Source organism: Rhinolophus sinicus, linkage group LG15 (genome assembly GCF_036562045.2).
Source record: "Rhinolophus sinicus isolate RSC01 linkage group LG15, ASM3656204v1, whole genome shotgun sequence".
NCBI classification, from domain to species: Eukaryota; Metazoa; Chordata; class Mammalia; order Chiroptera; family Rhinolophidae; genus Rhinolophus; species Rhinolophus sinicus.
The window spans coordinates 37,250,076-37,267,689 of NC_133764.1; positions in this window are offsets into that span (position 1 = coordinate 37,250,076).

Here is a 17,614-nt window from a genome sequence, read left to right on the forward strand (position 1 = left end):
GCAGTAAAGTTTTGGTTTTCTTTCCTGAAGCTAAGATAAACTCAGTTGGCTTAGCTGATCCTATATAAATAATTTGTGAGTGCTCTTTCAGAAATAATACAGATGATTTTATCTCTAAGCACATTATGGTTTACCCAGGCGTATAACTTTTCTACCACGGTATAACAAAGTGGCCCAAAACTTAGCTGCTTGAGACAACAGTACGTTTACCATCTCACACTTTCTGTGGGTCAGGAATCTGGGCATGGTTGAGCACGGTCTCCAGCTCAGGGTCCATCACAAGCCTGTGGTCCGGTGTCGGCTGGACTCACTGTGGGGTGGACCCACCTCTTGACTCACTCATGCAGTGGTTGGCAGGAGCCTGTTCCTCACAGGCTGTTGGACTAAGGGTCTTAGTGGCTCATAGCTGTCCGCTGAAGGCCACGCTCTGGTCCTTGTTCCATAGAGCTGTCTTCAGGACAGCTCACAACGTGGCATCTGTCTTCATCAAAGAAAGATGCAAAAAAAGCCAAAGAGAGTGCTAGCAAGACAGAAGTCAGTCTTATAACTTAGTCTCGAAAGTGAGATGCCATCATTTTTGCTGTATTATCTTTGTTGGATGTGAGTCACTAGTTCCTGCCCACATTCGTGGGAGGGGATCACACAGGTGAGAACCAGGAGTCATGGATTCTTGGGACCATCTTACAAGGCTGCTTAACACAGCAGGCTTCCGCTGCTTCATATTGAAGTTGAGAACTGGGTCCTCCACTCCCGCGTCCCGCGTCCTCCCAGGGTCTTGCTCCGTTTGCTCATGATGGATCTGCAAAGCTAGGCGCAGAAAGAGGCGAGTAGACTCTTAATGACACTTGAGTACTTCAGTCCAAGGAAGACATTGCCTCTTAGCACCACATGTAGGATTCCTGGTAACTTGTCAATAGGGAAAGAAATGGAGGGAGGTGACTTCCGGGCTGCCTCGCACTGCTATGTGTGATATTATTCTAAGTTCTGGACTAACATTTTTTTGTTTTGGGGGGATTTTGTTTTTACTCAGTTTTTATGTTTATAAATAGTGTTAATCTTGGTATACCCTTTAGATGACTGGTAACATTAAGCTCATCTTTTACATTTTTATTATTTGCATGACGTGAAATGTGACAATGAAATAAAGAGTTTAATTTTTATGCTCGTCTTACTGTCAAATAATTTTACCTTTATATTTCTAGTTAAGTAAAAGTCTTAACTTGGTCTTGTGTGTGTATAAGTGTGTAATTACTATATGCTGCTCTTTTACTGAAAAATTCATATGGTATATATTGAGATTTGGCTTAGACCTTGAGCAACCTTTATTGAATCACAGATGTTTTCTCTGTGAGTGTGAAGAGCCCCCTAACTGTTCTAGAAAGGAACTTCCAGGAGGCTTTCTATGGTTCAGGGTTCGCTGACTTTGGCAGGGCTTTACTTCCCTGGTTAGGAATAAATTTGGCAATAACCTTTCCTTAACTCTTGGAGACATTGAATAGCCCTTCGTTATCTTTCAGCGGAGCAAGGAGGTGTCTAGTAATGGCTAACACTTATCTGCTATGCCTGGATTAACACTTCCGGGGCAGATGAAGCTCAGTTCCATGAAAGATCACCGAGGAAGCCATTTGGCTTAAAGGGTGACTGTCTCAATAGGGTCTGTCTTTGATTGGTTTTGGTCTTGGGGACTGTGGCTCTAAAGTACACCCTAAACATTGGGAATTATCCTGCTTACAGTGATTGTCTCTCTGGTGTAGTATTCTCTCAAAAGCTTTACATTTATGTTTGCAGCCACTAACTGCCAGGCAAATGATCTTCCTAAGACTGGAAAGTCAAAAAGGGAACAAGGAAAGTGACTGACTTAAGGATTATGAACCTGGAACTGTGACCCGTGAAGGTCACAGAGGTTAAGCAAAACGAAGGATCAGCAGAGCTGCAGAGGGTCGCTGAGAGTAACACTAGTGCCTTCACATCTGACCACATTTCTCAGTTAAGCTGAGACTATGAACAAAAGGGGGGAATTGTTAAAGAACCACAGACCCAAAATGGTGTCACTCATGCTAAAAGCCCATGATCCCAAACTGAGATTTCATACTTGATCTAATTGCAGTTTCAACCTTTCCCAGAAACATAATCTTAATCAACCAGTCAGGAATTTTCTGGTCAGCACCAATGAGGTAATCTGTCATGAACCCTCTCCATCACCATCCCCATCTGCAAGAGGCAATCTCTGTGATAAAAACCCTCGTCATTCCCTTTCCCCCACCAAAAAAAAAGATGTCCTGGTCTAAAAAATTATCCTGTCTTTTGTCAATAGCTCCCTTGCCCCACCCTTCTTCCTATAAAAACCTTCCATTTTTGTACAGCCCTTCAGAGCTCCTTTTCTAGGTGCTAGATGGGTTGCTCCCCGATTCATGAATTGCTTAAGCCAATTAGATCTCCAAATTTACTCCGTTGAATTTTTTTTACCAGTCCCAGTTCTGTGAACTGAGAAAGATAATTTAAAGAAAAAACTGAGTGCAGTTTTAGAGACGTCAAATCCAAAAAGGCTCATTTGAGTGTTTCTTTTTGGCTTCATTTCAATTCATAGGTCCTCTTTTTTTTTTTCTTCTTTTCTTTCTTAAAATGTTGTCAGATAGTCCTGATTCTTCCATCTTCTTTGTTTATATTCTAAGCCTGTTTGACTTTTTTTTTAATTGGTTTAGTTCTGTCCATTTTACATTTATAAAGGGATCTTTTGGGATAATTGTTACATGAACTGAAAGCAGTTTGATGACTCATCCTGTAGACACTGAGGGAACAGACTGAGGAAAAAGCAGATGGCATTTTCTCTACTTCTTTTGTGTGGTTATAACCATTGAAACAAAGGAGCAAATGTTTTCAGGTGGCATGTTGGGTAAGTCTGCTATCGAGTGGATGATGTCGTCAGAGGGAGCCAGGCAGGGCGGTCGGGCTGGCTCCCGTCCTGCAGGTAGCTGGACCCATAGCTGCACCTGTGGGCTCCGTCCTGAGGGAAATGATTTGTTTGGCGTCCAGCCCTTGCTTGAGACTGAAGGTCGTGGAGTTGGCAGCAGCAGCCCCTTTGACTGAGGAACCGTTTTGGCCTATCACATTATTCTGCAGAATAAAGTGCATTGTGTTTGTAATAGTCCATTGTCTCCCCTGAGAGATCACTACCTTTGTATTCCTTTCTGGATCCGTGTAGTCATTGAAACTAGTGTGGATGATAAATCGGCCCTATAGTAAATCTGCCAAGTCCAGTGACCGAAAGTAACCTTTTGGATCACTGCAGGGTGATCCCATGTAAATTCCTAACGGGGCAGATCATGGTGGGGAGTCACTTCCAGGCGTATAACTTTAGTAAAAGGCTTATCTTTGCCTTAAGCAAACCCTGTTCACTGTTTCTGGTTAACGCACCTTTGAAATGCCTCTTTTTCAGACCCCTTGAAAGCTTAACCACCCTCAAGGGAGCATATAATCTTGTGAACTACCCTGTAGTCCGATCTCCACCTTGCTTTCTCCCACCTCCATGTAACCTTCCTCATGTTCCCTCCTTAATTCCAAATGTATAGAAGAAACTGCAAAACTATCATTTTCGGAAGCATTTTTCTCAGTGTGTTGAGATCTTCCAGGTATGTCATTCTCTTCGGCTCTAATAAACTCGGATGAAAATTGTCTACAGGCTTGGATGTTCTGACGTCGACACTAGTGAAAGGTGAATAGCCCAATGCAGGACACGATTGTGTGTGTCTCTTCATGTCAAATACTTACCGTGCTTCATGGGCCCCAGCACATTCACAGTGTCGTGCCCCCAAGGCCCAACTTTCCAAGGCTAAGTTTCTTTGTTTACAGAGTTCACTGATATATGCTGAGTGCTTAACTACATCAGGCACTGTCCTAAGCACTTTACAAGTATTAGAATCCAGGCACCATTATCGTACCCATTGTATACATGCAAAAAGCAAGTAGAAATGGCGATGGGAAAAGGGACGGAGAGGGCCAGTTAAAGACCATGATGGCAGAGCTAGTAAGTGATGGAGCTGAAGTAAAGTCTAGACATTTGCTTCAGAACCTAGACAATTAACAGCTGTGCTCCAGCTGTGTTACCAGTGTCTGGGACAGCAGGATGCCAGGATTGCCAGAGGCAAGATGATATGGAACCAACTTGTTTTCCAATTTCTAGGGGGAGTGTGATGGGCAGAATAAAGACCCCACCCCCTATATGTCCATGTCCTAACCAGGGGAACCCTGGAATATATTACATGGTAAAGGGGAATTAAGGTTGCAGATGGAATTAAGGTTGCTAGTCAGCTGACCTTGAGATGGGGAGAGTATCCTGGATTATTTTGGTGGGCCCAGTGTAATCACAGGGTCCTTATAAGTGACAGAAAGAGTCGGCTTCAGGGTCAGGGTCAGAGGGATGCAATGGGACATTCAACCTGCTGTAGCTGGCTGTGAAGATAGAGGAAGGGGCCATGAGACAGGGAATGTTGGAACCTCTAGAAGTTGGAAAAGGAAAGGCAAGGAAACAAATTGTCTCCTAGAGCCCCCAGGAGGAACAGAGCCCTGCCGACATCTTGACTTTAACCTAGTGAGATCCATGTTGGACTTCTAACCTCGAGAACAGTAAGATAATAGATTTGTGTTGTTTTAAGCCACCAAGTTTGTGGTGATTTGCTACAGAAGCCCTAGAAAACAAATACAGGGAGAGATACATTTTGTAAAATCCTGCTTCTTTCATGACGCCTGACAACCAATAGAAGATAAGGGATGTTGAACTTGTAATGAAATGTCAGTTCACAAAATGGTGGTGGATCTTAATTTCCTACCATGTGAAGCCCAAACTTTTTAGCCTGGCGTCCAGCCACTTTGAAACCTGGTCCCACCTTGCTCCACTCTGCAAAAACCACCTCTGCTCCACTAAACATAACCCTTTCTTTCTCTAGTGAAGCTTATTTTGTTTCTGCCTCATGAATACCTTGTACCTCCTCCAGCGTCTTTGTCCATAGTGATTTCTTTTTGGAATGACGTGTCTTTCCCCTTCCTTCCATCCAAGTCCCATTCATCTTTCAGGGCCTGGCTCAAGTGCCACCTCCTTGTGAAAACCCCTGATGTCCCTGACCACAAAAGGTCTTTGCTTTAATGAAGCTCCTGGGTGGTATCAAGTCATGTTGTGTAGTGTCCTCTTTCCAGGTGCATTTCTCTTGTTCTCACAACTAGATTAACTCCTAGGGGGAAAGACCATAGTTTCATACACCTCTGTGTTGACCAGTGTGAGGCTCATTTTACCCTCAACACTTCCACACTAAATGTGTGGACTTTTCCCCACACCAGCCAATTCTCTGACACCCGCTGGGTGCCCAACCGTTCCATTCAATCCTGACACTAACCCCCAGAGTTAGATTCCACAGGTCTCAGGACTCGGTCCCACATGCCCACACTCACTTCAGATGCCTGTGACAAAGCTGAGCCACCCATACTTCTGACCGACCTAGCTCTAAAGTTGGGGATAAGGGTGGTTTCCACACCCGCCTCCTCAGGCTCAGTAATTTGCTGGAATAACTCACAGAGCTGAGAAAAACAGTTTATTTACTGTTACTGGTTTATTACGAAGGCTACAACTCAGGAACAGCCAAATGGCAGAGATGCCTGGGGCAAAGTATGGGATGGGTGGTGCTTGGCATTCCCATGCCCTCTCCTGGCACACCACCCTCTTAGCACCCCTCTGTGTGCACCAGCCCAGAAGCTCTCCAAATCTCAATGTTCAAGGGTTTTTGTAGAACTCTGTCTCCAGCTCCCCCGCTTCCAGGAGTCCAGGGGATGTGGCTGAAAGTCCCAGCCCTCTAATCTCTTGGTCTTTCTGCCGATCAGCCCCATTCTGAGGCCATCTAGGGCCCCATCCTAATTATCTTCATTAGCATAAACTTGGGTGTACTCAAAGGGGCTCATGTGAATAACAAATGACACTCCTATTACTCAGAAAATTCCAGGAGTTTTAGAAGCTCTGTGCTTGGAACCAGAGACAAAGACCAAATATTATTATATTACAACTAGTATAGATCTGAGCTTCAAGATATGTAGTTAGCGACTGATTAGCTAGTGCTGTATTATGATTTTGAAAATATGGAAACATAATAGGTTCAGACTGGCAGCTCTGAAATCATAAGGTGTAGACATGGAAGAAACCTCAGAGAACATTTAAAACTTAGGATGCAGTTATGAACACACAGGTGTTTATAGTTCTGAATGAGAGCACAGAACCACACTTGTGTCCTAACCCTCAGTGCAGCCTTATTTCCACCCCAACCTTGCCCAAAGCTTCCGTTGGGGAGCAAAACCCCAGTTTGTTTTCTGATCTGGTCAGATACATCATGATTTCTCGTTTGCCTTCTTGCTGTTCCAGCCACTCTGGTAGCGTTAAGTTTTGTTGTTTGCTCTTTTACCAAATAATCTGGAAAAGGGTTTTCTCGGAGTCAGAGAACTGAAGAGGTGACTTGAAAGGAGATAAAAAGTCCAAAAGCTGGCGTAAGTGTCCAGTGAGACATCACTTACCTTGGCACAGGGAAGGAAGAATTGCCTTGAATTGTCACTTACGAAGTTCTCACCAATGAAACTGCCTTCTCCTTTGTGCTGTGGCCTCTGAATTGGCTGGGCCATTCGTCGGTGGGTAATAACCGACTCTCAACGGATTGTTGCTGCTATTGGTCTTTTTTTTTTTTTTAAAGGAAGAAAATCACACACATAATAACCTGTTTGAAAAAGCCCCTTGGTGGTACATAATTCTTTGTTTTCAGGCTGCAGAACCGTGTATGCAGGCGGTAGCCGTCTACGCATTTTTCTTAGTGCTACAGAACTGATCGGGAGCAGTGAAATAACCTGAGATGTGTTTCTGTGTTTCGGTGCAGGTCTACAGGCTTAGAATTTCCTGTATTTGTACCTCTATAAACACCATACCCACTGCAAATGTACGAAGGAGTGTTGAATGTGGTCACACTGCATTGACAGTGAGACTTACAGGTTTGAATTTAGAGGTAAGAACAAATAACGCAACTTTCAATGTGAAATACATTCCATATGAATGAAATTTGATCTCAAAAGGAGAAGGAGAATTAAATCACTCAAGTGAAATGAACCAATTCCTAGAAAGACGCTGAAACTCACTCAGGAAGAAATAGGAAATCTGAAAAGCCCTATCCCAAATAAATTAAATTAGTAATTTAAAATCTTTCCACAAAGAAGATTCCAGTCCCACGTGGCTTCACTCGTGAAGTTTATCAAATATTTAAAGAATAATCGTTATCCTTCACAATTTCTTTCAGAAAATCACGGAGGAGGCAAACGCTTTCCAACTCATCCCACAAGGCCAGTATGATCCTGATACAAAGCCAATGATGTGATAGAAAAGAAACTATAGCCAAATATCCCTCATGAACATAGAGGCCAAAACGTTAGGAAACTTAAGCCAGATAAGACAAACATTTACAAAGGGACGGTTCACCATGACCCAGTGGGGTTTATCCCAGGAGAGCAAGATTAGTTTAACATCCAAATATCCATTAATAAATGACGTCATTTTCCTGTGCCAGTAATCCTCCAACACCAACTGGGTGTCCTCAAGTCAATTCAATTCCAACTCTTAATTACCCAGAGTTAGCACAGACCGCATAAGTTGAAGCTCAGTGCCGCAAGACAGCCCCCACTTCAGAGTCCACCCGCAAGTCTTGGCTGTCCCCAAGACTCCCACACTTCTGCCAGGCTGACCACAAATTCAGGGGTTCCCACAACTCAGGTTTGATAATTCTCTAGAACAACTCACAGAATTAGAAAAATGCCCTTGCAGTTTTATTATAAAGGAACAACTCAGAAACAGCTAGATGGAAGAGCTGCATAGGGCAAGGTGAGGTAGGGGGCACAGAGCGTCCCTGCCCCCTCTGGGAATGCTCCCCTCCCTGCACAGCAATGTGGTCACCAACCAGAAAGCTCCCTGAACCCTGTTTAAGAGTTTTTATCACGATTTTGTTACTGAGACACGATTGATTAAATCATTGACATTGATGATTAGCTCAATTTCCAGCTCCTCTCCTCCTGGAGGTGGGGGACGTGAGGCTGAAGTTTCAGTTGTCTCATCACGTGGTTGGTTCCCTTGGCAACAAGCCCCCATCTTGAAGCTATCTAAGGGCCCACCAGGAGTCACCTCATCAGCATAAATTCAGGTATGGTCCAAAGGGGCTTGTTATGAATGATGAACGACACTCCTAGTACTCAGGAAATTCCAAGGGTTTTAAGAGTTCTGTGCCAGGAACTGGGGACAAAGACCAACTATATATTTCTTATTATACCACAGTGATACACCATCTTAATAGAATAAAGTACAAAAACTACATGATCACTCAACATTGTAGAAAATTTTTGTCAAAATCCAACACCATTCATGATTAAAATCAAACAAAAGATAAATACCGCTCATTAAAGTAGAAATAGAGAACTTCTACAGCCTAATAGTGCATCTATGGAAAAACCCACAGCTACCATCATGCTTAATGGTGGAAGACTGAATGCTTTTTCCCTAAGATCAGAAACAAGGCCAGATGTACGCTTTTGGCTCTTCTGCAATCAAACAAACAAAAGCATACGGATTGTCAAAGAAATAAAACTGTCAATTGCCGATGACAATTTTGTGTGTGAATAATCCCAAGAAAACACACACACACACATGCACGTAAACCTACTAGAACTAATGAGTTTAGTAAGGTTGCAGGATACGTGATCAACATACATAAACCAATTTTTTTATTTACTACTACTGAGCAATCTGAAAATGAAATCAATACAATTCTGTTCACAATAGCATCAAAAAGTATACAATTAGTAATAAATTTTACCAAAAAAGCAATTTTTGTATGCTGTAAACTGCCAAGCATTGCTGAGAGAAATGAAAGACCTAAGTAAACAGAATTTCCATGTCCATGAAAGGGAGGACTCAGATTGTCAAGATGGCAATTCTACCACATTGACCTATAAAATCAGTGCAATCCCTATCAAAACTGCAGCTGGATATTTTTTGTAGAAATCAACAAGATGACTTGAAAATTTATAGGCCAATACAAAGGACCTAGAATTGGCAAAATAATTTTGAAGAGAACATGTTTGGAGGGACTTTCATTTTCTAATTTCAAACTTACTATGAAGAAACGGTCATCAAGACAGCATAGTGTTGACATAAAGATAGATCAATGGAAAACATTTGAGAGTCCAGAAATTCTTATCTTTAATGGCCAATTGATTTTCGACAGAGGTACCAAGACAATTCAATGGGGAAAGAACAGTCTTTTCAAGAAATGTTGCTGGGACAATTAGATACCCACATGCAAAAGAAATAGACTCTTCACATCACACATAAAAAGTAATGCAAAATGGATCATAGACCTAAAGGTAAGAGTTAAAACCATAAACTTCTAGGTGAAAACATTGGAAAAAATTGTCATGACCTCAGTTGGGTAGATTCTGAGATATGACACCAAAAGCACGATCCAACAAATTGATAAATTGGACTTCATCAAAATTTAAAACTTGTGCTTTAAGGGAGAACATTCAGAAAAATGGAAAGACAAGCCACAAACTGGGAGAAAATATACACAAATTACATATCTGATAAAAAACAACCAACTTCCATCCAGAACATATAGAGAACTCTTACAATTCATTAGCAACAATAAAATCCAATTTTAAAATAGGCAAAAGAATTGATTTCACCAAAGAAAGTAACATGAATGGCTAAGAAGCACATGAAAAATGCTGAATATCATTAGTCACTAGGTAAATGTAAGTTAAAACCACAATGAGACACCACAACACACCTACTAGAATAGAATTACTACAATGACAAGTGTTGGTGAAGAGTTGGAAAAACTAGAACCTTCATACATCACTGGTGGGACTATAAAATGGTGCATCCACTCTGGAAAACAGTCTGGGAGTGTCTCAAACTGTTCAACATGAACTTACCCCACTACCCAGAAATTCTCCTAGGAATTTACCCACACAAAGATATGTACTCCAGTAGAATTATTTATAGTAGCCAAAAGCTGGAAACTGACGTCATCAGCAGGGTTGTGGATAAACAAAACTGGTGTGTCCGTATGATGGGTTACTACTCAGCAATCAAAAGGAGTACTTGCTACAGCATGGATAAACCTCAAAATGTACAGGAAACCCAACACAAAAACACTACATATTGTATGATCCCATTTATATGAAATGTCCAGAAAAGGCAAATTTATAGAGACACAAAGCAGAGTAGAGATTGCCTGGGGGTGAGACCAGGGATTAACTCAAAAGAGTTCAAGGGAACTTTTGGGGGGTGATAAAAATGTTCTAAAAATGGATTGCGGTGACGGGTAACAGCTCTGTAAGTTTGCTAAGAAGTCTCTGAATCGCACAGTTGCAGCAAGTGAATGGAATATCAACTTCTTAAAAAGGAGGCGCTGTTAGAAACGTGAGATGCTTTCACGACTGCCTCTGATGGATTGTTCCACACTAGTACTTTTCTGTCCTTTTTGTTAGAATATTTACAGAAATGGAATTCAGGGCGCCAAGAGAAGATCTATTCCGCACAGTGGGGAGTAAACAAACACTGTATCTATTGATGGAATTCACGCTGGGCCATTAAGTATTTGTCTATGAATGCAGACGTGACTTGTTTTCAGTACCTCAGGCCTCTCCAGCCTCTGTGTATAGCTCAGATTTGGTTTCCTTTCTTGAGTGGGTTTGAAAAACCCAGGCCGGTTCTGACTCGTTCTGTCCATATTAGTAATGAGGGAGAGTGAGGCTTTCGTTCACAGGATGTCGGATAAGAGGAGGTGGGTTCTGACGGGATAAGATGGCAGGGACCTACCTACTCACACTGGCTAAACACATCCGCCTTAGCCCCACTGCAAGGAGCACATCTTACTCCTGTTAACACACGAAGACACAAATACTCATCCAAGTTAAGAGCAAGTGGGCAAAATTGCAGTGAGGACTCAGGCCTGCTCCGGCAAGTTCAAATTTGGGCGGCATCCTTTCGCTGGAATTCCGTGTGGGTCAGGCCCTGAGGCTCGTTCCGTGACCTGGGCTTCTGAGAGGAAACCCTTCTCCTGCCGCTTACCTGCAGCATAAGAGTTCCCAATTATAGAACCTGACTTTGCAGGGCCCTGTCAAGTACAGCTTGACTGGCTGCCTCTGCACAGAGCCCTTGCCTAGGTGCTCACTAAACTGTTGGGTTAACTAGAGTTTTCGAAGTTGAATTCAGAGCATGCGGCGTCTGTTTTCTTTGATCTAGTCGGAGAGAATTTAGTTCCTGAGCTCATCCGAGAAGCCTGTGGAAGCATTGCTGTGTCAGGACGTGGTGAATATATCCCCATGGTGAGGTTTTATTGAAGGTCCAGTAGAGTGTGGGATTCATGTTAATTACCAAATGAGAGGAGTGGGTTAGGAAGATTCCGGAAGCATTTGGGAAGGAGTCGGTGGTTTCAGTTTCCCCAGTGCTTCTGAGACTGAAGCACAGGGCTGAGGGGCTGCGCGTCCAGGCATTTGCAGACTCGGTCTTGTTTGTCTCCAAAATCGTGCTCTTCTGTGCAGATGTTTTACCACTTGTCTCTCTGTGTTACTGGAAACTGCAAGGTGTCCACAGTAAAGACAGTTGAAACCCAGTCGAGCCTGCGAGTATTATCACTTATGCTTGAAACCGGGAAAAATGACAGAGCCTACCGAAGAAAGGTCTCAGTGCGTTTCACCAGTGTCGCCCGAAGTGAGGAGGTGACAAATGACCTCGGGGGGCTGCAGAGTGAATTTCATTTCATGCAAAGAAAAAAGAGATTAAACATATTTCAAGGCAATAAAGTAGCTTCGAGTGCCTGCATGGGGCCAATAAACCAGCAGTCCCAGGTGTTGGAGGGTCAGCAGTTACAGGTGTTGGGGCGTCAGCAGTCACAGGTGTTGGGAGCAAATGATAGGATGGAGTAGGGACTATGCAACATGGGGGACTTAAATGCCAGGGTCACTTGTGAAATGGGAGTCACAGAGAGAGTCAGTGTTTTCTAGGTAAGGGAGTGAGTGCCTCCTGGAGTTGCTGGCAGCCGTGGGGCTGTGCTGTCTGGGTGGCTACTGTTCTCTTCTGCTGAGTGACCTGAAGGCACACCTCTTCCATTCTGCCGAGAGCAGCGTGACTACCACTTTCCCTCTTTTGTGGCCCAGAGTCTTGCACTCGAACGTGTTTCTTCCTAGAGTTCTGGAGCAGGTTTCTCCGTCCCTGGCCCTCTGACATCTGTGTCGTGGGGGACTGTCCTCTTCATGCAGGATGTTTAGCAGCTTCCCTGTTCTGTATCCCCGAGATGCCAGAGCACCCCCTCCTCCAGGTGTGACAACCAAAAAATATCTCCAGATATTGCTAAATGTCCCCTAAGGGGAAAATTGTGTCACACACACACACACACACAGGGAGCCACTGTTCTAGGAGGTGGCAAGAGTGAGCTGAGTCTGGTGACGTCCGAGGCATTTTGGCATGAAAGGGGCTGATGTATTCAGAATGGGTCAAATTGATCTATTTTTGAGTAAAATCATCTCTATATAATTTAGCATTTAACAGTTTGGTGGGCGTGGTAGACAGAATAATGGCCACCCAAAGATGTCTTCGTCCTAATCCCCAGAACCTGTGACTACGTCACCTCACACAACAAAAGGGATTCTGCAGCTGTGCTGAAGTTAAGGATCTTCAGATGCGGAGATGAACCTGGTTGATCTGCGTGGGCCCAGGGCAATCACAGCGTCCTTATAAGAGGGAGGAGATTCGGAGACAGGAAGAAGATGTGATGTGAGAAGCAGAGGTGAAGCGGGGAGAGAGACAGAGACAGAGAGAGACAGAAACAGAGAGAGACAGAGAGACAGAGAGAGGTGTTGAAAACGCTGTGCTGCCGGCCTTGAAGGGGCAGGAAGGGACCACGAGCCAAGAAATGCCTCTAGAAGATAGTAAAGGCAAGAAATGGACTCTGTCCTCAGAGCTTCCAGAAGGAGCGCAGCCCAGATGACACCTGGATTTGAACCCAGTGAGACCCATTTCACACGTGCGACCTCCAGAGCTGTAAGATCATAGATTTATGTTGTTTGAAGCCACTAAGTTTGTGGAAACTTGTTACCGCAGCCGTAGAAACGAACACAGTGGGTAGTCGTTTCTCCTCAGCTAGGCTGAGGCCCCTGAGCGTGGGGAGCAGCGTCCTGGCTTTCTGCACCCCGACTGCACAGAGCTGTTTGTTGGTGAGGGTCGTTATGTCCTGCCAGGCGGGGTTTTTCATAACCTCCAAGATGAGGGTAAGCCCTCTTCTTTCCCGGAGGGGCCCGCCTAAAGCTGAGGGCCCGGATTCTGAGGTAACCTCTAACCCATCAGTTGACATGACCAGGAGTCGAGCTGCAAAGTGATGCCAGCCTTGCCTGGGCCCTGCAGGTCCGTCTTGAATCCTCATTTGCTTCCTGGGGCCGCCGTCATGCGTACCCACCAGCCAGTGTCTCCCTTGGAGCCGCTGGGAATTTTCTTCTTGAGAGTTGGCTGGGGGAGGGGGTGGGGGTGGTCTGTCAAATGCAACTCGGGTGGTGTAAATTTGCGGGTCATTTTCCCATTTACCATGGCACTCGGGTTGTGCAAAAACTTAGTGATTTCATGAATTCATAGAGTTTCACTTTAAAAATTTTTAAAAAGAGTTTTAATAGACTGAACTTGTTAGAGCAGTTTGAGGTTCGTAGCAAACTTGAATGGGAAGTACAGAGATTTCCCACATACCCCCTGCCCCCACCTACACACTGCCTCCCCCATTATCCTCATCCTACACCAGATGGGACACTTGTCACAGTCGATGAACTTGTATCAACACATCCTATCACATCATCTGAGGCCATAGTTTACCTGGGGGTTCCCTCTTGGTGTTGTGCATATGGGTTTGGACAAACACATAGTAATGTGTATTCACCACTATAGTTTCATACGGAGTAGTTTCACTGACTTTTCACTTGTAACGCAGACGGCAGACTGTGGGAAATACTTTGCGTGTCAGGATAGGCTCACTCGGAGATAATTCAGTATAAGTCCCACGTAGTTTGACCTGGCGCCTATTAACTTTGGCCAGTTCCCTATTAAATGGACACTTTTGATACCAGGAGGAACAGGAGAGCAAGTGCAACCAGGTCAGTGTAAAATCATCCCAACTGTCTGAAAAATGTGTTCAAGTCATGCTCACGTATTGGGGTAAATCCAGCAAATACTAAGCACCTACTGTACAATCGGGAACGAAAGCCACGGAGCCCTGCCCTCCCTCCCGGAACCTCCAACCTAGCTAGCACAGCGTCATTTGGGGAGCTTGGCAAACGTTGGATGCAGACACGCTCTGCTCACCTAGAACGAGCCAGGATTTGGCCAGATAATACAACGGAACTTCCCCCGAGAGGACAGAGTTGGCTTCCACGTCTCAGCAGGTTCCACTGATGGCAGGACGCCAGACCACCAGGGAGGTGTTCTCCCCCGAAGTTCCTTCTCTCCTCCTGGGATTGTTGCTGCTTTTATGGGCGGATGAGGGAGAATGACAAAGACAAACCCGGTTCTGGTCCCTGCTGGGGGTCTTTCAGCTGGGTCACAGGCTTTCCTGACCTGATCTCCCCATCTGAAAATGAGGGTTTGGATACGATGGCTTCTAGGATTTCTGTTAGCAAGGAAAGACTCTGCTGGACCAGGCCCACCATTGTTTGCTTCCACGTCCCTGCTCAACCAAATACCCTCACCCTTAGCTGGTAGCTTCAGATGAGTTCCAAATGCGTGGGCAAAAGTTCCATCCACGTCTCTCTTGTCATCTAATCCTGCACAACTTGCAAGAGTAACAAGTTCCGGGTGGAACGGATCTCTTTCCAGCCAGGGGTGTGTGTGGGAATTACTGTGCTGGTTTTGGAGTCTTGCAGGAAAGAAGCCTCAGAATGCAGAAATCGGGCTCCAGGCCCGGCACCCCGGCCCCCACCACCCGTGGCCCCCGGCCCTGCAGAGGGTGTCCCGCTCTTGCAGTTGGTTTGTGTGCATCTGGAGGTGGTTGACTCCTTTTTGTGTGGGAGGCCCAGCCAGGATGGAAGAGGAATAGACCTGGCTTAGTAAATTCAAATGCAGTTTATCCAAGACAAGAAAAAGCTAAAGGAGTTCATTGCCACCAAACCAGTATTACAAGGAATGTTAGAGGGACTTCTTTAAGGAGAAGAAGCAGGGGTGAGGTGGGGAGAACAACAAAAATGCAATTTAAACTTCAACTGAGCCCCTCCACTGAAGCTTCTGACGGCCCATTTGTGCACTTCTCCTCTGGGTTGGCGTGAGGCATCCGTCACTGGCCTGTGTCCTGTGGCCTAAATTCTGATGTTCCTTTAAATCCCCAAGTTCATAGATTGTCCTTTATCCTTCTTGAAAGGCACTGAGAGCTCAATTTGTGGAAAATTGAAAATCTTTCCAGGTATCAGTCTTTTGAAAGTGGCTTTGCCTAAAAACATAACAACGTACAAGCCCCCGTAGGCATGATTTGTTTAGCTTTTATTGCCCTTGACCTAAGAAGAAAACACAAATAGGAAGGCTGGGAAGTAACCATTGAAACCACTATTTATTTTTAACCAAGGGTCTATTTCCCCCCAGCACTAGGGTTGCTAGAAAGTACGGTAGACTAGGAATATATGTATTTGCCTCAGAACCATTTAATACTAGTACAGTTTGCCAAGAAGAGACTAAATAGTTAAACATTGGGACCAAAGGAGGGGACTGAATCCATTGTCACTGGACCATCTTTACTGCTGAGCAGTTACAGCTCTAGGAGGAATTCAGTGAGGGTTTCCTGAGCCCTCTGCCCACTCTGTGACCGCCGGTGCTTTTCTACATGAACACAGTGGGGGAGCCCTTAGGCTGGCTCACGGGGTCATTTGTCCCTCTCTGCCCTGGACACCTGTTGCAGCATCCCTGAGTACTGCCCATCAGAAAGATGCATTATTTTTGAATAATCTGCCATTCAACTCGAGCTGTCCTTACTGGGACTTAGATGAATGTCCCTGTTCTTTTTTTCAGGACGAGCCAGTTCCCCCTTCTGCAGTGGGTTGAACAGCGTCCCCACAAAGATCTATCCACGTCCCAATCCCTGATACCTGTGAAGGCGACCTTAGTTGGAAATAGGGTCTTTGTAGATGTGATTAAGGGTGAGGATGTCAAGATGAGATCATCCCGGATTTAGAGTGGGCCCCGCATCTGATGGCTGGTGGCCTTATAAGAGAAAGAAGTGGGAGATTGGAGACACAGAGACTCACAGGGGGAAAAGGAATGTGAAGACAGAAGCAGAGGTTGGAGGGACGCAGCTACAAGCCAAGGAACACCAAGGATTGCCCGTGACTCCCAGAAACTAGGAGAGAGAAACTAGATGTGGTACATGGGACAGATTCTCCCTCAGAGGCTCCAAAGGAAACAACACTGCCAACACCTTGAGTTCAGATTCCTGGGCTCCTGAACTGTGGCAGGTACATTTCTGTTGTTCGAAGTCACAGTTTGTGGTCGTTTGTTGTGGTGGCCCTAGGAAATTAAATCACCTTTCCCCCAAGTCCTTAAACTTTTCACAAGGGTGTGAGATGGCTGTCTCTTGTTTTTGACTCTCAGTTCAACAGTTCCATATTTTTGAATAATTTACGTTCCAGGACTTCCGTTCTGAGTGAATTTTCTGGGCACCTTTGCCCAGGGCCATGAGAGACTTCAATTCTCCTCCCAGACTTCACTTCTCCCCACTGGCGTTGCTCCGGTGACCACCATGGGGCCAAGTGGGTGCTATTCCCTCCTTGTCCTGTCTTCTGTCGTCTTCGCTGGGCTGGGCTGAGGCCCCGAGACGTAGGTCAGAAGCTGAGAAGAGTCCCAGAGGGCTCGTGTTTTCTCCTACCTTGTCCTCAGTTCTCTGTTGATTTCCTGAGAAGCGGCTTTCCCTTTTACTAACTTTTCAGCTTGTCATAAGTACGCGGCCCCATCTTGTGACCAAGGCTGGGGGCTCACCTGCTGTTGCTAATTCCTCCCATGGGAGAGGGAGACAGTGCACATTGCCCTGGAGGGCGGGCGCTGGGTCCTGGCTAAGACCACTGAGTCCGAACCATGACATTCATCCCCCTTTCCCAAGACGGAGCCTGTTGACAATGCACACCAAGGTTGAAATGCTGTCCATCTTTTCCTGATAGAGGGTTTTGTCACTGGATCCCGAGGTGGTTCGGGAAGGGCTGGGGTCAAGATGAGAAAGGTGGTGGGGTCACCCCTGGCTGTGACCCCACAGCTCAGGATTCAGCAGGTGAACCGTAGGAGGCTCTGTTCCTATTCTGGTGCTGGGGACAGCTGACCTCCCACTCAGCATCTCTTTACGGTGACATTCAACACTGCCCTCCCCCACCCCTGTGATCTTCGGCATGTCACAGTCTATGAGCAAACAACGTTACGTCTGAGCTGCGCAGCTCCTTTGAAATTGTCTAGTGCCAACTCTCCTTTTCTGCGGCTGAAAACACCGTGCCCGCAGCTCAGTCACCTGCAAGGGCCACCCACTGGGTCCTGAAG